Raw genomic sequence first — 20,659 nt, forward strand, 5'->3', positions numbered from 1 at the left:
CCGACCCCCTTCTTCTCAACGCTCCTGCCCTCCCGCAACTTTCCCCCTTGCGAGACTCCCCACACGCTGTGAAAGGAACTCTTCCCCCCCACCCCAGCAGCGCTGACCTTTAACAGCTGCTTTCCATCAGCTGTTAGCAATGAGCTGATAGACTTGGCTATCCCTCAGTACAGCAACATCGTTCTTGATGTTGCTGTACTGAGGGATAGCCAAGTTTATCTTACTTGGCTAACAACCTACCTTTCGCCTCCAAAATGCAGGTACATTATCGTGCCTTATTTTTGGGTAAAAAAATAGCGTCTTCATTGCCGGTAAATACGGTATTTAAAAACATTTAGCTCAAAGAAATCTACTTACCGCATTATTTGTACACGGACTCCATTCTTCTCTCTTTGTTTCGTAAGATACTCTTATGGGGCTGTCCCACTGTATGAGCTAATTCAAGAGCTCTCCCAAGTTTAAAAAAAAAATCAAACTCGTGGAAGCACGTAGAATGTACGTAGCGGGTACGTCGGTGATCGGGACGTCTCTTAGCGGCTCGTAACGCTAACGGCAGGTACTCGGGAAACGCAGTAAGCTCGGGAAGACTCGTGAAGATTTTTCAACATGTTGAAAAATGTCCGCGAGAGCCCCGATTACCTATGAGTGGCTATTACCGTAATTCTCCGAGTTCGATTAAGATAATGACAATCCCCATTAAGATAATGACAATCCATGAATTTCAGCTGATTTCAGCCCCTTGAAATTGACGGCTTGATGCAGCGCCGACGGCACGTCAGCTACACAGACTTTCACGTATTACATGTACTGCGCATGAAAAGCATGGAGAATTATGCCTACCTAAGCGATCTCTTAGGTAGGCATAATCCTCCGTGCCTTTACTATTTATATTTAATCATTATTTTATAATTTTAGTCGGGGTAGGCAGTGCCTACCTTGCCTACCCTAACGGCACGTGGCTGGTCATATTATTATTATTGCCTTTTATTATGAGAAAGTTATCTTTCTTGCTTTTTTCTCTGCAAAGTCTTTTAGAATGTTGTCTAAGTTTAAACTCCTGCTAATTTCAGATTCAATGGACATAATTGCCAAACTGTTCAAACGTTCTTGCTGAATTGATGATCACAAGTAAGTTTTGATCAGTTTCAGCTTGGAAAAACTCCTTTCTACAGATGCCACATTGTCAAGAAAATCCGAAGATTTTGCACTGAAGGCTGTTTTTGGAACTGGCAAATGTTCATCTACAGATTCATAATCAAATAATTTTCTTTTTTTGCGTAAGTGCTTACTTCGAGTCTTGAATACAGGCTCAGCATCTACGTCTTTGGCAAGTTCACTAGCGCCAATCAAGGGTTCATCAAAACCTTTTTCCCCTGTATGTCTTTAACCAGTTACGAAGCTTTTGAAATGAAGAAAGACCCGTAGCAACATCCATGCTATCACTCTGAAGTTCCTTACTCACAAAATTTACTTGAAAGAGCAAGGAGTGCCGGAAAACCAGTGAGACCAGAAACTTGTAATCTCTCATTTGACTGACTAACGATTCAGCATCGCTTTTTGCTTGAGCATCATCAATGTTTTCTGCTGACTCTTCTAGTGCATTTCAAACTTCAGCAGCTTGATACCGTACAGCTTTGACACTTTCCATTCTACATTCCCATCGTGTTTCAGAGAGAGGTTTGACAGACAGACCTGTCACATGTTTCTAAAACAGTCCATCTTTTAGTAGATGATGCAAAAAGGGTATAAATATGTTGCAGAGTTCCAAAGAAAGTAATTGCATCTGGAGATGTCTTGGCCATGTCTCCCAAAACTAGGTTGTAGTTATGACATGCGGATGGTGTAAAGAAAGCTCTTGAATTCTTCTGTAGAAGTCGTGCCTGCACACCTGAGGTGTGTCCCTTCATATTGGCACCATTATCATACCCTTGTTTCAACATCCAGCCCTAATGTTTCAAGTTCATGTAGAAGGGTGTTGTACATATATTCACCTGTGCTACTTTCCATCACTAAAAACTTGATGAAATGTTCATATACACCTGCTGGAGCATTTGATTGTACACCATCAGCTACACATCTAATTACCATCAACATTTGCTCCTGATGACTGATGTCAGGAGTACAGTCGAGAATTATTGCAAAATACTTAGCAGCCTTGATTCGCAAAATGATTTCCTGTAGAACAGCTTGACCCATTATATTAATAATCTCATTCTGGATTCTTTTTCCTAAATAATGATCATGTATTTCCTTATTCTGGATTTTCCAGAGATGATCTTGCATTACTGGATCAAACTTTCCAAGCAACTCAATAACACCAAGGAAATTTCCACGATGTGGTGTTCCTACGTGTTCCTCAGATCCCCGGAATGACAAGTTTCTTTCTGCCAGGAACTGTACAGTGGCTACCAGTCGCTCAAAAACTTGATGCCAGCGTTTTGCTTGTCTGATTAGTTTTTCTACCACTTCATCAATAGTATTTTCAGCAGATAATCTTTGCTGCAGTTCACAGCAACTGAGCAAAGCTTGCAAATGCTTTTTGGAGTTCTCATGCACTTGTATGAATGTTTTGTATGAATGGTTGGCCAGTTATTAAAACCACAACTTGCGTGCACTTGCTGCGTTATTTGCAAAAAGTTGGCAGTAGTAACAGAAGATTTTATCACTTGATACAGAGTATATTAGCCATGGACGATCTACAATTCCACCATTTGGCAGCTTTCTTTTGCAGTGAAATTTTTAAATACTTGTTCCACTCTCATTCTTGGGGAAAGATTGTACTAAAATTGTAGGTGGTCCTTTTTTCACTAAATAATCCCTGACACTCTGACTTATCATTTCTGGCCATGTTGCAGGATCATCTGTTAATTTTACAAAACTGGCAGATTTTTAATTCCCATTCTCCCTTGCCTCAGAGGCACCAGCAGTCATGTCAACAGGCAAGTTTCCTTGTTTGTCAAATTCAACACTTTCGAAATGGCCGATCTCACTTTTAGTAAATAAATTCCCACTTTGATTGTCTTGCATAACTTCTTCAGAGTGGCTTCCTTCGGTATCATCATCTTCACTGTGTGACTCCACTTGCTCTTCTGCATTTTCTGAGATAGTTTTGCTGAAATACTTATCTAATGCACCTTTCTCCTTTTCAGCTTCAGCCTTCTTTGCCTTGGCTACACCCCTCTTACTGCCACTCAAATATATTCTGCCGATGTCCCTTAATCTTTTACTCATATTTACAGAAACCACAGAAATCTCTGTTGAACCTGCAATGTGGTGTTACATATATAGAAACATAGAAAATAGGTGCAGGTGGAGGCCATTCGGCCCTTGAGCCAGCACCGCCATTCATTGTGATCATGGCTGATCGTCCCCAATCAATAACCCGTGTCTGCCTTCTCCCCGTATCCCTTGATTCCACTAGCCCATAGAGATCTATCTAACTCTCTCTTAAATCCATCCAGTGATTTGGCATCCACTGCCGTGGCTGGGAATTCCCCAAATCCACAACTCTGGGTGAAAAAGATTTTTCTCACCTCAGTCTTAAATGGCCTCCCCTTTATTCTAAGACAGTGGCACCTGGTTCTGGACTCGCCCAACATTGGGAAAAATTTTATTTTTATAATTTTCTCTTTTATAATTTTACATGTTTCTATAAGATCACCCCTCATCCTAAACTCCAGTGAATACAAGCCTAGTCTTTTCAATCTTTCCTCATATGACAGTCCCACCATCCCAGGGATCAATCTCGTGAACCTACACCACACTGCCTCAATCACAAGGATGTCCTTCCTCAAATTAGGAGACCAAAACTGTACGCAATTCTCCAGCTGTGGTCTTACCAGAGCCCTATACAAATGCAGAAGAACCTCTCTACTCCTATACTGAAATCCTCTTGTACTGAAGGCCAACATTCCATTAGCTTTCTTCACTGCCTGCTGTACCTGCACGCCAACTTTCAGTGACCAGGACACCCAGGTCTTGCTGTACCTCCCCTTTACCTAACAACCCCATTGAGATAATAATCTGCCCCCTTGTATTTGCCACCAATGTGGATAACCTCACATTTATCTATATTATACTTCATCTTAAAAGGACCCGTTCACTCCTACTCTTTGCTACCGGTCTGCCAACCAATTTTCTATCCATGTCAACACCCTACCCTCAATACCATGTGCTCTAATGTTAGTCACCAGTCTCCAGTGCGAGACCTTATCAAAGGCTTTCTGAAAGTCTAGATACACTACACCCACTGGCACCCTTTCATCCATTTTGTCACATCCCCAAAAAATTCTGGGAAATTTGTCAAGCATGATTTTTCTTTCATAAATCCATGTTGACTTGGACTAATCCTTTTACTGCTATCCAAATGCCCAATTATTACCTCTTTAATAATTTACTCCAGCATCTCTTCCACCACCGAAGTCGGGCTAACTGGTCTGTAATTCCCCGTTTTCTCTCTCGCTCCTTTCTTGAAAAGTGGGATAACATTAGCTATCCTCCAATTCACAGGAACTAATCCTGAATCTATTGAACATTGGAAAATGATCACCAATGCGTCCACTATTTCTAGAGCCACCTCCCTGAGGACCCTGGGAGGCAGTCCATCAGGCCCCGGGGATTTATCATCCTTCAGTCCCATTAGCCTACCCAATACTATCGCCTAATGAAAATTTATTTCAGTTCCTCGACCCCCTTAGATCCTCTGTCCTCCAGTACTTTTGGGAGATTGTTTGTGTCTTCCTTAGTGAAGACAGATCCGAAGTACCTGTTTAAGTCTTCTGCTATTTCCTTGTTCCCCATAATAATTTCACCTGTGTCTGCTTTAAAGGGATCCACATTTGACATTGCTATTCTTTTTCCCTTAACATATCTAAAGAAGCTTTTACTACCCCTCTTTATATTCCTGGCCAGCTTCACTTCGTACTTCATCTTTGCAGCCCGTATTGCCCGTTTTGTTTCCTTCTGTTGTCCTATGAAAGTTTCCCAATCCTCTGGCTTCCGGATACTCTTTCCTGTGTTATACATCTATATTGAAATCAGTGATGGAAATGGGTTTTAGGAACTAGAGGTTCTGTTAGTTTGACATCAGTGGTGGGCAAATTAATGGAAAGGATACTTAGAGATAATATATATAAGCATCTGGATAAACAGGGTCTGATTAGGAACAGTCAACATGGATTTGTGCCTGGAAGGTCATGTTTGACTAATCTTCTTGAATTTTTTGAAGAGGTTACTAGGGAAATTGATGAGGGTAAAGCAGTGGATGTTGTCTATATGGACTTCAGTAAGGCCTTTGTCAAGGTCCCTCATGGAAGGTTGGTTAAGAAGGTTCAATTGTTGGGTATTAATGATGGAGTAGCAAGATGGATTCAACAGTGGTTGTATGGGAGATGCCAGAGAGTAATGGTGGATGGCTGTTTGTCAGGTTGGAGGCAGGTGACTAGTTGGGTGCCTCGGGGATATGTGTTGGGTCCACTGTTATTTGTCATATACATCAATGATCTGGATGATGGTGTGGTAAATTGGATTAGTAAGTACACAGATGATACTAAGATAGGTGGATTTGTGGATAATGTAGATTTTCAAAGTCTACAGAGAGATTTAGGCCATTTGGAAGAGTGGGCTGAAAAATGGCAGATGGGGTTTATTGCTGATAAGTGTGAGGTGCTACATCTTGGCAGGACAAATCAAAATAGGACGTACACGGTAAATGGTAGCTAATTGAGGAATGCAGTTGAACAGAGGGAACTGGGAATAACTGCATAGTTCCCTGAAGGTGGAATCTCATGTAGATAGGGTGGTAAAGAAAGCGTTTGGTGTGCTGGCCTTTATAAATCAGAGCATTGAGTATAGAAGTTGGGATGTAATGTTAAAATTGTACAAGGCATTGGTGAGGTCAATTGTATGGTGTACAATTTTGGTCGCCAAAATATAGGAAAGATGTCAACAAAATAGAGAGAGTACAGAGGAGATTTATTAGAATGTTGACTGGGTTTCAGCAACTCAGTTACAGAGAAAGGTTGAATAAGTTAGGTGTTTATTCTTTGGAGCGCAGAAGGTTAAGGGGGGACTTGATAGAGGTCTTAAAAATGAATAGAGGGATAGATAGAGTTGATGTGGATAAGCTTTTTCCATTGAGAGTAGGGAAGATTCAAACAAGAGGACATGATTTGAGAATTATCTGCAGAGCCAAAAGAGATGGGGGAGATATTGAACAGTTTCTTTTCTTCGGTATTCACCAAGGAGAAGGATATTGAATTATGTGAGGTAATGGAAACAAGTAGAGTAGCTATGGAAACTATGAGGATCAAAGAAGAGGTAGTACTGACACTTTTGAGAAATATAAAAGTGGATAAGTCTCCAGGTCCGGACAGGATATTCCCTAGGACATTGAGGGAAGTTAGTGTAGAAATAGCAGGGGCTATGGCAGAAATATTTCAAATGTCATTAGAAACGGCAATAGTGCCGGAGGATTGGCGTACTGCGCATGTTGTTCCATTGTTTAAAAAGGGGTCTAAGAGTAAACCTAGCAATTATAGACCTGTTAGTTTGACGTCAGTGGTGGGCAAATTAATGGAAAGAATACTTAGAGATAATATATATAAGCATCTGGATAAACAGGGTCTGATTAGGAACAGTCAACATGGATTTGTGCCTGGAAGGTCTTGTTTAACTAATCTTCTTGAATTTTTTGAAGATGTTACTCGGGAAATTGATGAGGGTAACGCAGTGGATGTTGTGTATATGGACTTCAGTAAGGCCTTTGACAAGGTTCCTCATGGAAGGTTGGTTAAGAAGGTTCAATGGTTGGGTATTAATGGTGGAGTAGCAAGATGGATTCAACAGTGGCTGAATGGGAATGCCAGAGAGTAATGGTGGATGGTTGTTTGTCAGGTTGGAGGCCAGTGACGAGTGGGGTGCCACAGGGATCTGTGTTGGGTCCACTGTTGTTTGTCATGTACATCAATGATCTGGATGATGGTGTGGTAAATTGGATTAGTAAGTATGCAGATGATACTAAGATAGGTGGGGTTGCGGGTAATTAAGTAGAGTTTCAAAGTCTACAGAGAGATTTATGCCAGTTGGAAGAGTGGGCTGAAAGATGGCAGATGGAGTTTAATGCTGATAAGTGTGAGGTGCTACATCTTGGCAGGACAAATCAAAATAGGACGTACATGGTAAATGGTAGGGAATTGAAGAATGTAGGTGAACAGAGGGATCTGGGAATAACTGTGCACAGTTCCCTGAAAGTGGAATCTCATGTAGATAGGGTGGTAAAGAAAGCTTTTGGTGTGCTGGCCTTTATAAATCAGAGCATTGAGTATAGAAGTTGGGATGTAATGTTAAAATTGTACAAGGCATTGGTGAGGCCAATTCTGGAGTATGGTGTACAATTTTGGTCACCTAATTATAGGAAGGATGTCAACAAAATAGAGAGAGTACAGAGGAGATTTACTAGAATGTTGCCTGGGTTTCAGCAACTAAGTTACAGAGAGAGGTTGAACAAGTTAGGGCTTTATTCTTTGGAGCGCAGAAGGTTAAGGGGGGACTTGATAGAGGTTTTTAAAATGATGAGAGGGATAGACAGAGTTGACGTGGAAAAGCTTTTCCCACTGAGAGTAGGGAAGATTCAAACAAGGGGACATGACATGAGAATTAAGGGACTGAAGTTTAGGGGTAACATGAGGGGGAACTTCTTTACTCAGAGAGTGGTAGCTGTGTGGAATGAGCTTCCAGTGAAGGTGGTGGAGGCAGGTTCGTTTTTATCATTTAAAAATAAATTGGATAGTTATATGGATGGGAAGGGAATGGAGGGTTATGGTCTGAGCGCAGGTATATGGGACTAGGGGAGATTATGTGTTCGGCACGGACTAGAAGGGTCGAGATGGCCTGTTTCCGTGCTGTAATTGTTATATGTTATATGGTTATATGGTTAATTAAGGAATAGAAGTTTAGGAGTAACATGAGGGGGAACTTCTTTACTCAGAGAGTGGTAGCTGTGTGGAATGAGCTTCCAGTGGTAGTGGTGGAGGCAGGTTCGATTTTATCATTAAAAAATAAATTGGATAGGTATATGGACGGGAAAGGAATGGAGGGTTATGGTCTGAGTGCAGGTAGATGGGACTAGGGGAGAATAAGTGTTTGTCACGGACTAGAAGTGCAGAGATGGCCTGTTTCCGTGCTGTAATTGTTATATGGTTTTATGGTTATACTAGACCAAGTGCAGACCCGTTGGGTCTGTTCCCCCAACGTGTGGTTGTGGGGGCGGGGGGGGCGGCATGCTGCGTCACACACTAACTAACCCCCCCCTCCCCCCCTGCACGTACCCTAATGGAGGGGAGGAGGGGGGAGAGAGAGAGAGAGAGAGGGGGGGAGAGAGAGGGGGAGAGAGAGAGGGGGGGGAGGGGGCGGGGAGGGGGAGAGGAGAGGGGGGGGGGGGAGAGGAGAGTTGGAGGGGGGGGGAGGAGAGGAGGAGGAGGGGGGAGGAGATGGATGGGGGAGGAGAGGGGGGGGAGGAGGGGGGAGGAGGGGGAGAGGGGAGAGAGAGGAGAGGAGGGAGGAGGGGGAGGGGGAGGGGGGGGGGGGGAGAGGGGGGGGAGGGGGGGGGGGGGAGGGGGGGGGGGGGGGGGGGGGAGATAGTGCCTTTTTACTACAACCCAAACAACCATTTGCAGGCAGTGCTTTTTTACCTCTAACCATATTTTAATTTTCAAACCAAATTAAGGGTACTTACAGTGCTGTAGACATTTGTCAGTGTCATTCAAAACTCTGATTGAGGCACACCACTTGCAGAGACTGATTGAGGCACACCACTTGCAGAGACTGATTGAGGCACACCACTTGCAGAGACTGATTGAGGCACACCACTTCCTGGTTTTATAGTCGCTCCCCCTCCCTCCAGCTGGGGCAGCAGAGAGAATGGGGAATGTTGTAAAAACATTAATATCTCTGTCAATTTTCATCGACGGGAAAAATCCTCGGCACATACGCGGCGGAGGGGGGCTCTGAGCAAGGTGGCCAAAAATGACGGCCGTAGGTGGCGGCGTACTCTCGGAAACCGCAGCACAGAAAGCCGAAACCGGTCAAGAACAGAGTTTTAGTAATATAGATGATAGGACAATGAAATTCTTGCTTTGCTTTAGCACACCAGAACATACTAGGCACGAATACTGAACAGATCAGTGTGTCCATATACCATTGCATAAATATATATACACACATGAATGTTCCTGAACCTGGTCATTGCAGTCTTCAGGCTCCTGTACTTTTTACCTGAAGGTAGTGGGGAGATGAGTGTATGGCCCGGATGGTGTGGGTCCTTGATGATGCTGCCAGCCTTTTTGAGGCAGCGACTGTGATAGATCCCCTCGATGGACGGGAGGTCAGAGCCAATGATGGACTGGGCAGTGTTTATCACTTTTTGTAGTCTTTTCCGCTCCAGGGCGCTCAAGTTTCCGAACCAAGCCACAAAGCAACCAGTCAGCATGCTCTCCACTGTGCACCTGTAGAAGTTAGAGGGTCCTCCTTGACATAGCAACTCTCCGTAATCTTCTCAGGAAGCAGAGGCGCTGAAGTGCTTTCTTTATGATTGCATCAGTGTTCTCGGACCAGGAGAGATCTTCAGAGATGTGCACACCCAGGAATTTGAAGCTCTTGACCCTTTCCACCATCGACCCGTTGATTTAAATGGGATTGTGGGTCCCCATCCTCCCCCTTCCAAAGACCACAATCAGTTCCTTGGTTTTGCTGGTGTTGAGGGCCAGGTTATTGTGCTTGGCACCATTTGGTCAGTCAGTCGATCTCACTTCTGTACTCTGACTCGTCTCCATCAGTGATACGTCCCACAACAGTGGTGTCATCAACGAACTTGATGATGGAGTTTGCATTATGACCGGCAGTCATGAGTATAGAGTGAGTACAGCATGGGGCTAAGCACGCAGCCTTGAGGTGCTCCCATGCTGATTGTTATTGAGGCTGACACATTTCCACCAATACGAACTAACTGTGGTCTGTGAATGAGGAAGTCACGGATACAATTGCAGAGGGATGCGCAGAGACCCAGTTTTGCGAGTTTGTTAACCAGCTTAGAGGGGATGATTGTATTAAATGCCGAGCTGTGATCAATGAATAACAGCCTGACATATGTGTTTTTGCTGTCCAAGTGGTCCAGAGCGGAGTGGAGAGCCAGCGAGATCGCATCCGCCGTTGATCTGTTGTGGCGGTAAGCAAACTGCAGAGGGTCCAGGTTTTGTCGAGGTAGGAGTTGATTTGCACCATGATCAACCTCTCAAAACACTTCATCACCACAAACGTTAGTGCCACGGGTCGATAGTCATTGAGGCACGTCACCTTGCTCTTCTTGGGCACCGGTATAATTGATGCCCTTTTAAAGCAGGTGGGAATCTCAGACCTCAGATGTGAGAGGTTGAAAATGTCCGTAAAAACTCCAGCCAATTGGTCCGCACAGGGTTTTAGAACACGACCGGGTATACCATCAGGTCCAGGCGCTTTTTGAGGGTTCACCCCTCTGAAGGATTTTCTGACGTCGGCCTCTGTGACTGTGACTGAAATACCATCACAGCGAATGGGGGCTCGCGAAGGTACATCAGTATTCTCCCTATCAAAGCGTGCGTAAAATACATTGAGCTCGTCAAGGAGTGATGTTTCTCCAACATTCGAGCTGCCTCCTGATCGTCGCGCCTTGTAGGAGGTGATTGCATTCAAGCCCCGCCATAGCTGCCGAACATCTGTCTCATCCTCCAGTTTGGAGCAGAAGTCCCTTTTGGCCTTTTTGATGGCCTTACCAAGGTCGTATCTGGACTTCTTGTAGACCACTGTATCATCAGACATGAATGCCTGGTGTCTGGTCTTCAGAAGAGTGCAGATCTCATCTGAGGTTCATCCAAGGCTTCTGATTGGGAAACACTTGGAAGGTTTTTGTTGGGATGCAGTCCTCCACACATTTCTTTATGAAGTCTGTAACGACTGTGGCGTATTCGTTCAGGTCCGTTGCCAACTCCCTGAACATTGCCCAGTCCACTGACTCCAAACAGCCCTGTAGTTGTTCCTCTGCCCCTCCCCCACGAGCAGCTCTGTGCAGTCCTCACCTCGGGGGGTGCGCTCTTCAGTTGCTGTAGGCAGAAAGAAGCAGCACCGCGGCATGGTCGAATTTACCGAAGTGAGGGCGAGGGATAGAGCGGTAGGTATTCCTAATGGTGGTGTAGCAGTGGTCGAGGGTGTTTGGTCCTCTGGTGCAGCAGAGGGCCAAAACAATTTTAAACAATGGAACAACATGCACAGTACGACAATCCTCCGGCACCATTCCCGTTTCTAATGACATTTGAAATATTTCTGTCATAACCCCTACACTAACTTCCCTCAATGTCCTAGGGAATATCCTGTCAGGACCTGGAGACTTATCCACTTTTATATTTTTCAAAAGTGTCAGTACTTCCTCTTCTTTGAATCTCATAGTTTCCATAGCTACTCTACTTGTTTCCCATACCTCACATAATTCAATATCCTTCTCCTTGGTGAATATCGAAGAAAATAAATTGTTCAATATCTCCCCCCATCTCTTTTGGCTCTGCAGATAGTAGCAATGTTACAAAATTTTGAGACTTAAAAAATCAAGTCTGCAATTTATCCCATCAGATAAAGCATAAAAATAAGTTTAATTTGACACCTAATTCACTTTCATATCTCAAGTATTTAAAAAGTTATGGCCATTTTCATACTGGGAAAATAGCATCTTGTTCCCTATTGATTTTCTATGGACACAACAAAAAAGCTGTGATCGTGGACAGTCAAAAGCCCATAACTTTCTTAAAAATTAAGAGAGCTGAATGAAATTTTCAGTTATCATAGATTGAAGCATTCTGAAACAAATATAAAATAATCTTACTTGGATGACCTGAAATTAAAGCATATAATTAGTTAGTTACCCAATTGTAGCTAATTTCAGACATCAGTTACTAGATCTAAACATCTATCCATTTCTTAATAAATGATTTAACATTTTTAAATAGCCTAAGTGTCCAAATAATATTCACAAATAATTCACAATAACAAATGATTTTTAAGTCTCATTTACATTAATTTATAGGCCAAATGGAAGGAATTTAATGTTCAATTGCTGTAAATTAAAGTCCATTTAAATCAGCTTTCTAGTGGGATCCTGTGAACGCGCTGGTTTAGAAAGTTCACATTGCGCTAGATTTGTGCCCTCAAATGCCCAGAAAAATACTGCGGGATATAATGGGCCCAAAATTACCTACTCAGAACTTTAAACTTTGTATAAAGGGATCTTAAGAAGCCCTTTTTAACGTAAAAATAAACAGCCTACCTTCTGTTGTCCGCTGTATGAGATCCGGCCGGTTGCCGGCGGTCGCGGGTTTAGAGGTTAATTTTTAACCTACTATAACAAGTATAGAAATCCCTTAAAACTAAAAATAGCTCCAGCTACGGAATCTTCCAGCGATTTTTCGTTAATAATTAACTAGGCTGAAAAACCTCGATTTGAACAGCCTAGTGAAAAATCGCGTTTTAAACCCACCCCCCCTCTAAACGGCGTAAAAATCGCGCACACGCTTGACTCTTGACTCCTCTGGCAGCTTGTTCCATACACCCACCACCCTTTGGGTGAAAGAAATTACCCTTCTGATTCCTACTATATCTTTTCGCCTTCACCTTGAACCTGGTCCTCGATTCCCCTACTATGGGCAAGAGACTCTGTGCATCTACCCAATCTATTCCTCTCATGATTTTGTATATATCTATAAGATCCCCCATCCTCCTCCTGCGCTCCAAGGAATAGAGACCCAGCCTACTCAACCTCTCCCTATAACTCATAGTCGTGGCAACATCCTGGTAAATCTTTCTAAACCCTTTCAGGTTTGACAATATCTTTCCTATAACATGGAGCTGAAAACACGGGCTGGGACAGATTTTCAGCTACGCTTCAGGTAGGCTTTGCAACATACCTACAGATAGCTGTCTACTTTGACTCTAATGCAGTGGTTCCCAACCTTTTTTTGTTCATGGCCTCCTTGGGCTCTTTAATTTTTCTGTTGCCCCCCCCTTGACATTATTAGCGGAAAAAAAGTGGCCCCCTTCATTGAACCTGTGGCCTGCTAAATCCCCAAATTTTTCTGTGGCTCCCCTGAAATTTGCCATAGCCCCAGGTTGGGAATCATTGCTCTAATAGACCAATTTTATCCCTCGTTATCCTTTTGCTATTAATATAGATGCAGAAACCCTTTCACCTTACTTGCCAAAGCAACCTCATATCTTCTTTTAGCTTTTCTAATTTCTTAAGATTCTTTTTACATTCTTTATACTCCTCAAGCACCTCATTTACTCCATGCTGCCTATAATTATTATAGATCTCTCTCTTTTTCCAAACCAAGTGTCCAATTTCCCTTGAAAACTATGGCTCTTTCCAATTATTACTCTAAAAAAATCTCAACCCTTGGTCCAGTGCTGACCTTCTCCATAATTATATTGAAACTAATGGTATTGTGATCACTGGACCCGAAGTGCTCCCCAACACGTACCTCCGCCACCTGACCTGTCTCATTTCCTAACAGGAGGTCCAGCACTGCCCCATCTCTAGTAGGTACCTCTATGTATTGCTGCAAAAAAACTATCCTGCACACATTTTACAAACTCCAAACCATCAGGGACACATGACAATAAAACTTTTTTGACTCTTGACTCTTGACTCCTCTGGCAGCTTGTTCCATACACCCACCACCCTTTTGGGTGAAATAAATTACCCTTCTGATTCCTACTATATCTTTTCGCCTTCACCTTGAACCTGGTCCTCGATTCCCCTACTCTGGGCAAGAGACTCTGTGCATCTACCCAATCTATTCCTCTCATGATTTTGTATATATCTATAAGATCCCCCATCCTCCTCCTGCGCTCCAAGGAATAGAGACCCAGCCTACTCAACCTCTCCCTATAGCTCATAGTCGTGGCAACATCCTTGTAAATCTTTCTAAACCCTATCAAGTTTGACAATATCTTTCCTATAACATGGAGCTGAAAACAATATTCTAAATGCGGTCTCACCAATGTCTGCGACTGTTACAACACAACATGACCTCCCAATTTCTGTACTCATGCTGTAGTTGTTTCCTAATCCACGTGGCATCTTATCAAAGATCACCTGAACTGCACCGCACCCATCGCATCTGCTTTATTCCGCCAGTGAAAAGCTCTAACCAACCTATCAAACATGTTTTCCCATTTATAATCCACTAGACCAAATGTGACCCGTTGTGTCCCGTACCCTCAATGTGCGGTTGCGGGGGGTGGCGGCCTGTGGCGTCACACACACACACTAACCACCCCCCACACATACACACTCTAACCACCCCCCTCGCCCCACATACACTCTAACCACCCACCTCGCCCCACACACACACTAACCTTGATATTATATTAATATTATTAATTACCTCCTTTTACCCCATCACCAGCCCTATCCGCCCACGCATGGCCCCCAGCTCACAGGTGCAGCTAGAGAGGGAGAAGGAGGGGGTAGAGAGGGCAGAGAGAGAGAGAGAGAGGGCAGAGAGAGTGTCAGAGAGGGCATAGGTCAGAGAGACAGAGGGCAGGGACAGAGAGGGTAGAGACAGGGCAGAGGCAGAGAGGGGGCGGAGAGAGAGGGGGGATAGGGGTGTGGGGGAGGGGTGGGGGGGTTTGGAGGGATGGCTGTGTGGGTGGTGGGGTGTTGCGTTGGGCGGGGGGGGGTGTGACGTTGTGGGGGGGTCGCGTTGTGGGGGTGTCTGGGCGGTGGGGTTGTGGGGGAGAGGGGGGTGTGGGAGAGGGGTCTGTGTGGGCGAGGGGTCTGTGTGGGCAGGGAGGGGTTGTGGGGGGAAGGGGTGTGGGAGAGGGATGTGTATAGGCAGGGGAGGGTTTATGAGGGGTGTGTGGGGAGGGAGGGGTATGGGGGGAGAGGTAGGGGCAGGGGGGGAGAGAGCTCGGTGAAAAGACGGAAGAGCCATCGGGCAGAGTGCGGTATCATGGGGGAGGGGGGGAAGGAGCCAGCGAGGGGGACCAGAAGGGATGGGGTTGGGGTGCGATGGGGACACATAGCAGGCGCTGGTCGCTTCGTTGGTCGTTATCCTCCGCTGGGATCAGAGTCTCTGCTTTCCGTTTGGTGACATTGGTGCCATCTCCGTCTCCGAGCTGGCCGGGCTGTGTTGGGTCGGGTCGTGTTGGGCGGGGTCGGGCCGTTTCCGGTCCCTCCCTCCAAAAATTGTATCCGGTTGGAGACCTCCGCCGGCCATCCAGAGCCTCCCGCAGCTGCGGTAAAGACGGGGTGGCACAGGAAGGGACGGACAGTAGAGTGACAGTAGAAGAGACTAATCCGCGCGGCGCTGAATGGCGAATGTGCGGTTTTTAAGATATTTAAACCTCAATAACTTACCAGCTTCCACAGATCGGAACGAAACTTGGTACAATCACAGCATAGAAGAACGGCGAGTAAGCTGGAGAAAAATCGTAGCACTATCGTGTTGTGCTATTGCGCAAAAAGAATAACCGGCAAACCGGAAGATCACAAGATCAGTGTTTTAGTTATGTAGAGATAGATTTTGACTGTCCAATGCAGCCATTATTTTTCAAGTGCCCTATTACCATTTTGATAATTCTTGATTACAGCATTTCCCCTTCTAATGCCAGGTTAGCTCATTGGTTTTCTCCTTCCCTTCATTAGCAATGTGAGAATGTTTCTCTGAGGAATTGGAGCTTTGTTGCAGTAAGCATAGGAGTGGGTTGTAAGCTGAGCCTTGGACGAGTCACTGGCGGAAGTTGTTGGTGCTGGTTGAATGGAAATTGTCTGGTGGAAATTGTTGTCTGCATTTGAACTTCAATCGTAGAAAACAAATAATGCAGCAGAAGCAGGAATCCAAATCAGAAACTCTGGAAGAACTTAACCAGTCAGCAGCCTGTGCGGAAACTCTAGGTCCTGGAGCTCAACTCTGCACTTAACAAGTTCATTTTTGATCTTTGTGAATGGTGTGTTGCAGTGCGTTACACAGTATAAGAATATGTTCCAATGTTTGTCAAAGAAACAGAATCAGATAAAAATGGGTTAGAGTTAAGGTGAGCAAAATTGCAGTCGGATTGCATTAGGAAGGGTGATTTTAACAAGGATTATAAAGAAGGAAAAGGCAACTGTTTAACGAGGATAAACATCAGCCAAATCTTATGTTCAGGAGAACTGCTGATGTATAATCGAAATAAAGTGTAAAAGATCTGGATAAACAGGGTCTGATTAGGAACAGTCAACATGGATTTGTGCCTGGAAGGTCATGTTTAACTAATCTTCTTGAATTTTTTGAAGATGTTACTCGGGAAATTGATGAGGGTAAAGCAGTGGATGTTGTGTATATGGACTTCAGTAAGGCCTTTGACAAGGTTCCTCATGGAAGGTTGGTTAAGAAGGTTCAATGGTTGAGTATTAATGGTGGAGTAGCAAGATGGATTCAACAGTGGCTGAATGGGAGATGCCAGAGAGTAATGGTGGATGGTTGTTTGTCAGGTTGGAGGCCAGTGACGAGTGGGGTGCCACAGGGATCTGTGTTGGGTCCGCTGTTGTTTGTCATGTACATCAATGATCTGGATGATGGTGTGGTAAATTGGATTAGTAAGTATGCAGATGATACTAAGATAGGTGGGGTTGCGGGTAATGAAGTAGAGTTTCAAAGTCTACAGAGAGATTTATGCCAGTTGGAAGAGTGGACTGAAAGATGGCAGATGGAGTTTAATGCTGATAAGTGTGAGGTGCTACATCTTGGCAGGACAAATCAAAATAGGACGTACATGGTAAATGGTAGGGAATTGAAGAATGTAGGTGAACAGAGGGATCTGGGAATAACTGTGCACAGTTCCCTGAAAGTGGAATCTCATGTAGATAGGGTGGTAAAGAAAGCTTTTGGTGTGGGTTTCAACCTGGGTTTCAGCAACTAAGTTACAGAGAAAGGTTGAACAAGTTAGGGCTTTATTCTTTGGAGCGCAGAAGGTTAAGGGGGGACTTGATAGAGGTTTTTAAAATGATGAGAGGGATAGACAGAGTTGATGTGGAAAAGCTTTTCCCACTGAGAGTAGGGAAGATTCAAACAAGGGGACATGACATGAGAATTAAGGGACTGAAGTTTAGGGGTAACATGAGGGGGAACTTCTTTACTCAGAGAGTGGTAGCTGTGTGGAATGAGCTTCCAGTGAAGGTGGTGGAGGCAGGTTCGTTTTTATCATTTAAAAATAAATTGGATAGTTATATGGATGGGAAGGGAATGGAGGGTATGGTCTGAGCGCAGGTATATGGGACTAGGGGAGATTATGTGTTCGGCACGGACTAGAAGGGTCGAGATGGCCTGTTTCCGTGCTGTAATTGTTATATGGTTATAAGATGGACAAAAATACTGGAGTAACTCAGCGGGTGAGGCAGCATCTAAGGAGAGAAGGAATAGGCGACATTTCTGGTCGAGACCCTTGAAAGTAGATTAAAATATTGGAGTAACTCAGTGGGTGAGGCAGCATCTAATGGAGAGAAGGAATAGGCAACCCGAAACGTTGCCTATTCCTTGAAGGGTCTCGAGCTGAAACGTCGCCTATTCCTTCTCTCCTTAGATGCTGCCTCACCGGCTGAGTTACCCCAGCATTTTTGTCTACCTTCAATTTTTCCACCATTTGCAGTTCTTTCTTAAACAAAGCGTAAAAGATGTTCATTGTTAGTTTTATTTTTTGATTGGCTGAAGTTGACTTTTTCTCTAACCATCTCTTGTCATTTCATGCTGTCGGTTATGTGGATGGTGGGGTGGGCAGATGAGGTGCATGACCGCTGAGAGTTGCTGGTCATTCTGGGGCCCTTTGAGCATTGGAGTATTCTGGATACAAGCAAGGAGATATTACTTCTGGAGATAGAAACAAAAAGCTGCAGTAACTCAGCGGCTCAGACAGCATCACTGGAGAAAAGGAATAAGTGAGGTTTTGGGTCGAGACCCTTCAGACTTCTGCAGCTCAGTTCACAGGTTTGGTTTCCTGAAATCAAGGATGTTAATGCAGGACTGAAGCATTTGAGAGGTCAATTCTGTAGAATGATATAATTTGGTATTTAGTGGAAACGTGATATGGGTCAAAGTGAAAAGAGGTCTTTTAACATGGAAAACCAAAAATATATGAGGTGAAGACCTAAACTGCTAGAGAACATGGATATGTGACGTCTCGGGTCAGGACACACTTCATTCATATAGCAATTACAGCACGGAAACAGGCCATCTCGACCCTTCTAGTCTGTGCCGAACACGTATTCTCCCCTAGTCCCATATACCTGCGCTCAGACCATAACCCTCCATTCCTTTCTCGTCCATATCCAATTTATTTTTAAATGATAAAAACGAACCTGCCTCCACCACCTTCACTGGAAGCTCATTCCACACAGCCACCACTCTCTGAGTAAAGAAGTTCCCCCTCATGTTACCCCTAAACTTGTCCCTTAATTCTCAAGTCATGTCCCCTTGTTTGCATCTTCCCTCCTCTCAGTGGGAAAAGCTTATCCACGTCAACTCTGTCTATCCCGCTCATCATTTTAAAGACCTCTATCAAGTCCCCCCTTAACCTTCTGCGCTCCAAAGAATAAAGCCCTAACTTGTTCAACCTTTCTCTGTAACTTAGTTGCTGAAACCCAGGCAACATTCTAGTAAATCTATAAATTCATGTATTCATGTTCTCCACAGCTGCTGCCTGACTCACTGAGTTACTCCAGCACTGTGTCCATGTTCTCCACAGATGCTGCCTGACTCTGTGCTGGAGTAACTCAGCCTGTTTCTGCGCTGTATCTCTAAACTAAACTAAACCAGCACATCCTTCCTCAGATATGGGGTCCAAAACTGCTCTCAATACTCCAAATGCAGTCTGACCAGTGCCTTATAAAGCCTCAGTATTACATCACTCTTTTTATATTCTAGTCCTCTCAAAATAAATTTGCATTTGCCTTCCTTACTGCCGATTTGACTTGCACATTAACTTTTTGGGAATCCTGTACCAGCATTCCCAAGTCCCTTTGCACCTCCGATTTCTGAATTCTCTCCACATTCAGAAAATAGTCTATGCCTTTTTTCCTATCACCAAAATGCATGACTCCTCAATTGCTATGCTGCATTCCATCTACCATTTCTTTGTCCACTCTCCCAACCTGCCCAAGTCTTCTGCAGAGTCCCGGCTTTCCCTCCACCTATCTTCGCATCATCTGCAAACTTGGCAACAAAACTTTCATTCCTCTCATCCAAATCATTAATATACACGGTGAAGAGTGGCGGCCCCAGCACCGACCCCTGAGGAACGCCGCTAGTCACTGGCAGCCAACAAGAAAAAGTCCCCTTTATTGCCACTCCTTGCCTTCTGCCGCCCAGCCAACCTTTTATCCATGCTCGTATCTTCCGTCTGATACCATGGGCTCTCATCTTGTTTAGCAAACTGCTATTGACAAACTGGGCTGGTCCTGTTTGCCAGTATTTGGCCAATAACCATCATAAACCTCCTATCCACATTTCTGTCCAAATATATATTTTAAAGTCATAATTGCACCCGCCTCTGTAGCTTTCTCGGCATTCCAGATAATAACTACTCTGTGAGAAAATTGCCCCTGAGGTCTGTCTTAAATCTTTCCCCTCTTATGTTAGCCTATGCCATCTAGGCTTGATGAGGGCACGACAATAGACATTGTCTACATGACCTTTAGTAAGGCCTTTGATTAGGTCCTGCATGGGAAGGTTAGAATAGATGGGGTCCAGGAAAAGCTACCTAGTTGGCTTGGTGATAGGAGGCATAGGGCAGTAGTGGAGGGTTGTCTTTCAGATTGGAGACCTGTTACCAGTGGCGTGCCGCAGGGATTGTTTGATCACTCACCACACTCTGTGTAAAGAAAAAACTTAACCCACACATCTCCTTTAAGCATTGACCCTCTCATCTTAATGCTATGTTCTCTAGTATTAGCTTTTTTCATTGTCTACCCTATCTAAGCTTATCATTATTTTATAGACTTCAGGTCTTCCTGCAACCTCCAACGCTCCAATCCCAAAACAATCTAAGTGTCCAACCTCTCCCTGTAGCTAATATCCCCTAATCCAGGCATCATTCTGGCAAACCTCCTCTGCACCCTCTCCAAAGATTTCATATCCTTCCTGTAATGGGATGAACGGGTCCCTTTCAGAATGGCAGGCAGTGACTAGTGGGGTACCGCAAGGCTCGGTGCTGGGACCGCAGCTATTTACAATATACATTAATGATTTAGATGAAGGGATTAAAAGTAACATTAGCAAATTTGCAGATGATGCAAAGCTAGGTGGCAGTGTGAACTGTGAAGAGGATGCTATGAGGATGCAGGGTGACTTGGACAGGTTGGGTGAGTGGGCAGATGCATGGCAGATGCAGATAATGTTGTTAAATGTGAGGTTATCCACTTTGGTGGCAAAAACAGGAAGGCAAATTATTATCTAAATCGGGTTGGCAACCTATAGCCCCCGGGCCAAATCTGGCTGGTAACCCGAAATATTCTTTTTCCCGTAATCATCTGGCCCACAGACTTTTGTCATCTCCGGTACCTGGAAGGTGATTTTCGTACCGTGGGTCGGGTGAAACTCGCTGA

The 20,659-nt window shown here is 44.4% G+C and overlaps 1 protein-coding gene across 2 annotated transcripts in view; it reads left to right on the forward strand.

The window, feature by feature from the left end:
- slc49a3 (solute carrier family 49 member 3) overlaps positions 1 to 20,659 on the forward strand; it is a 99,276-nt gene that overhangs the window by 17,259 nt on the left and 61,358 nt on the right. The window lies entirely within an intron of this gene.

The sequence above is a fragment of the Leucoraja erinacea genome, chromosome 1 (genome assembly GCF_028641065.1).
Source record: "Leucoraja erinacea ecotype New England chromosome 1, Leri_hhj_1, whole genome shotgun sequence".
NCBI classification, from domain to species: Eukaryota; Metazoa; Chordata; class Chondrichthyes; order Rajiformes; family Rajidae; genus Leucoraja; species Leucoraja erinaceus.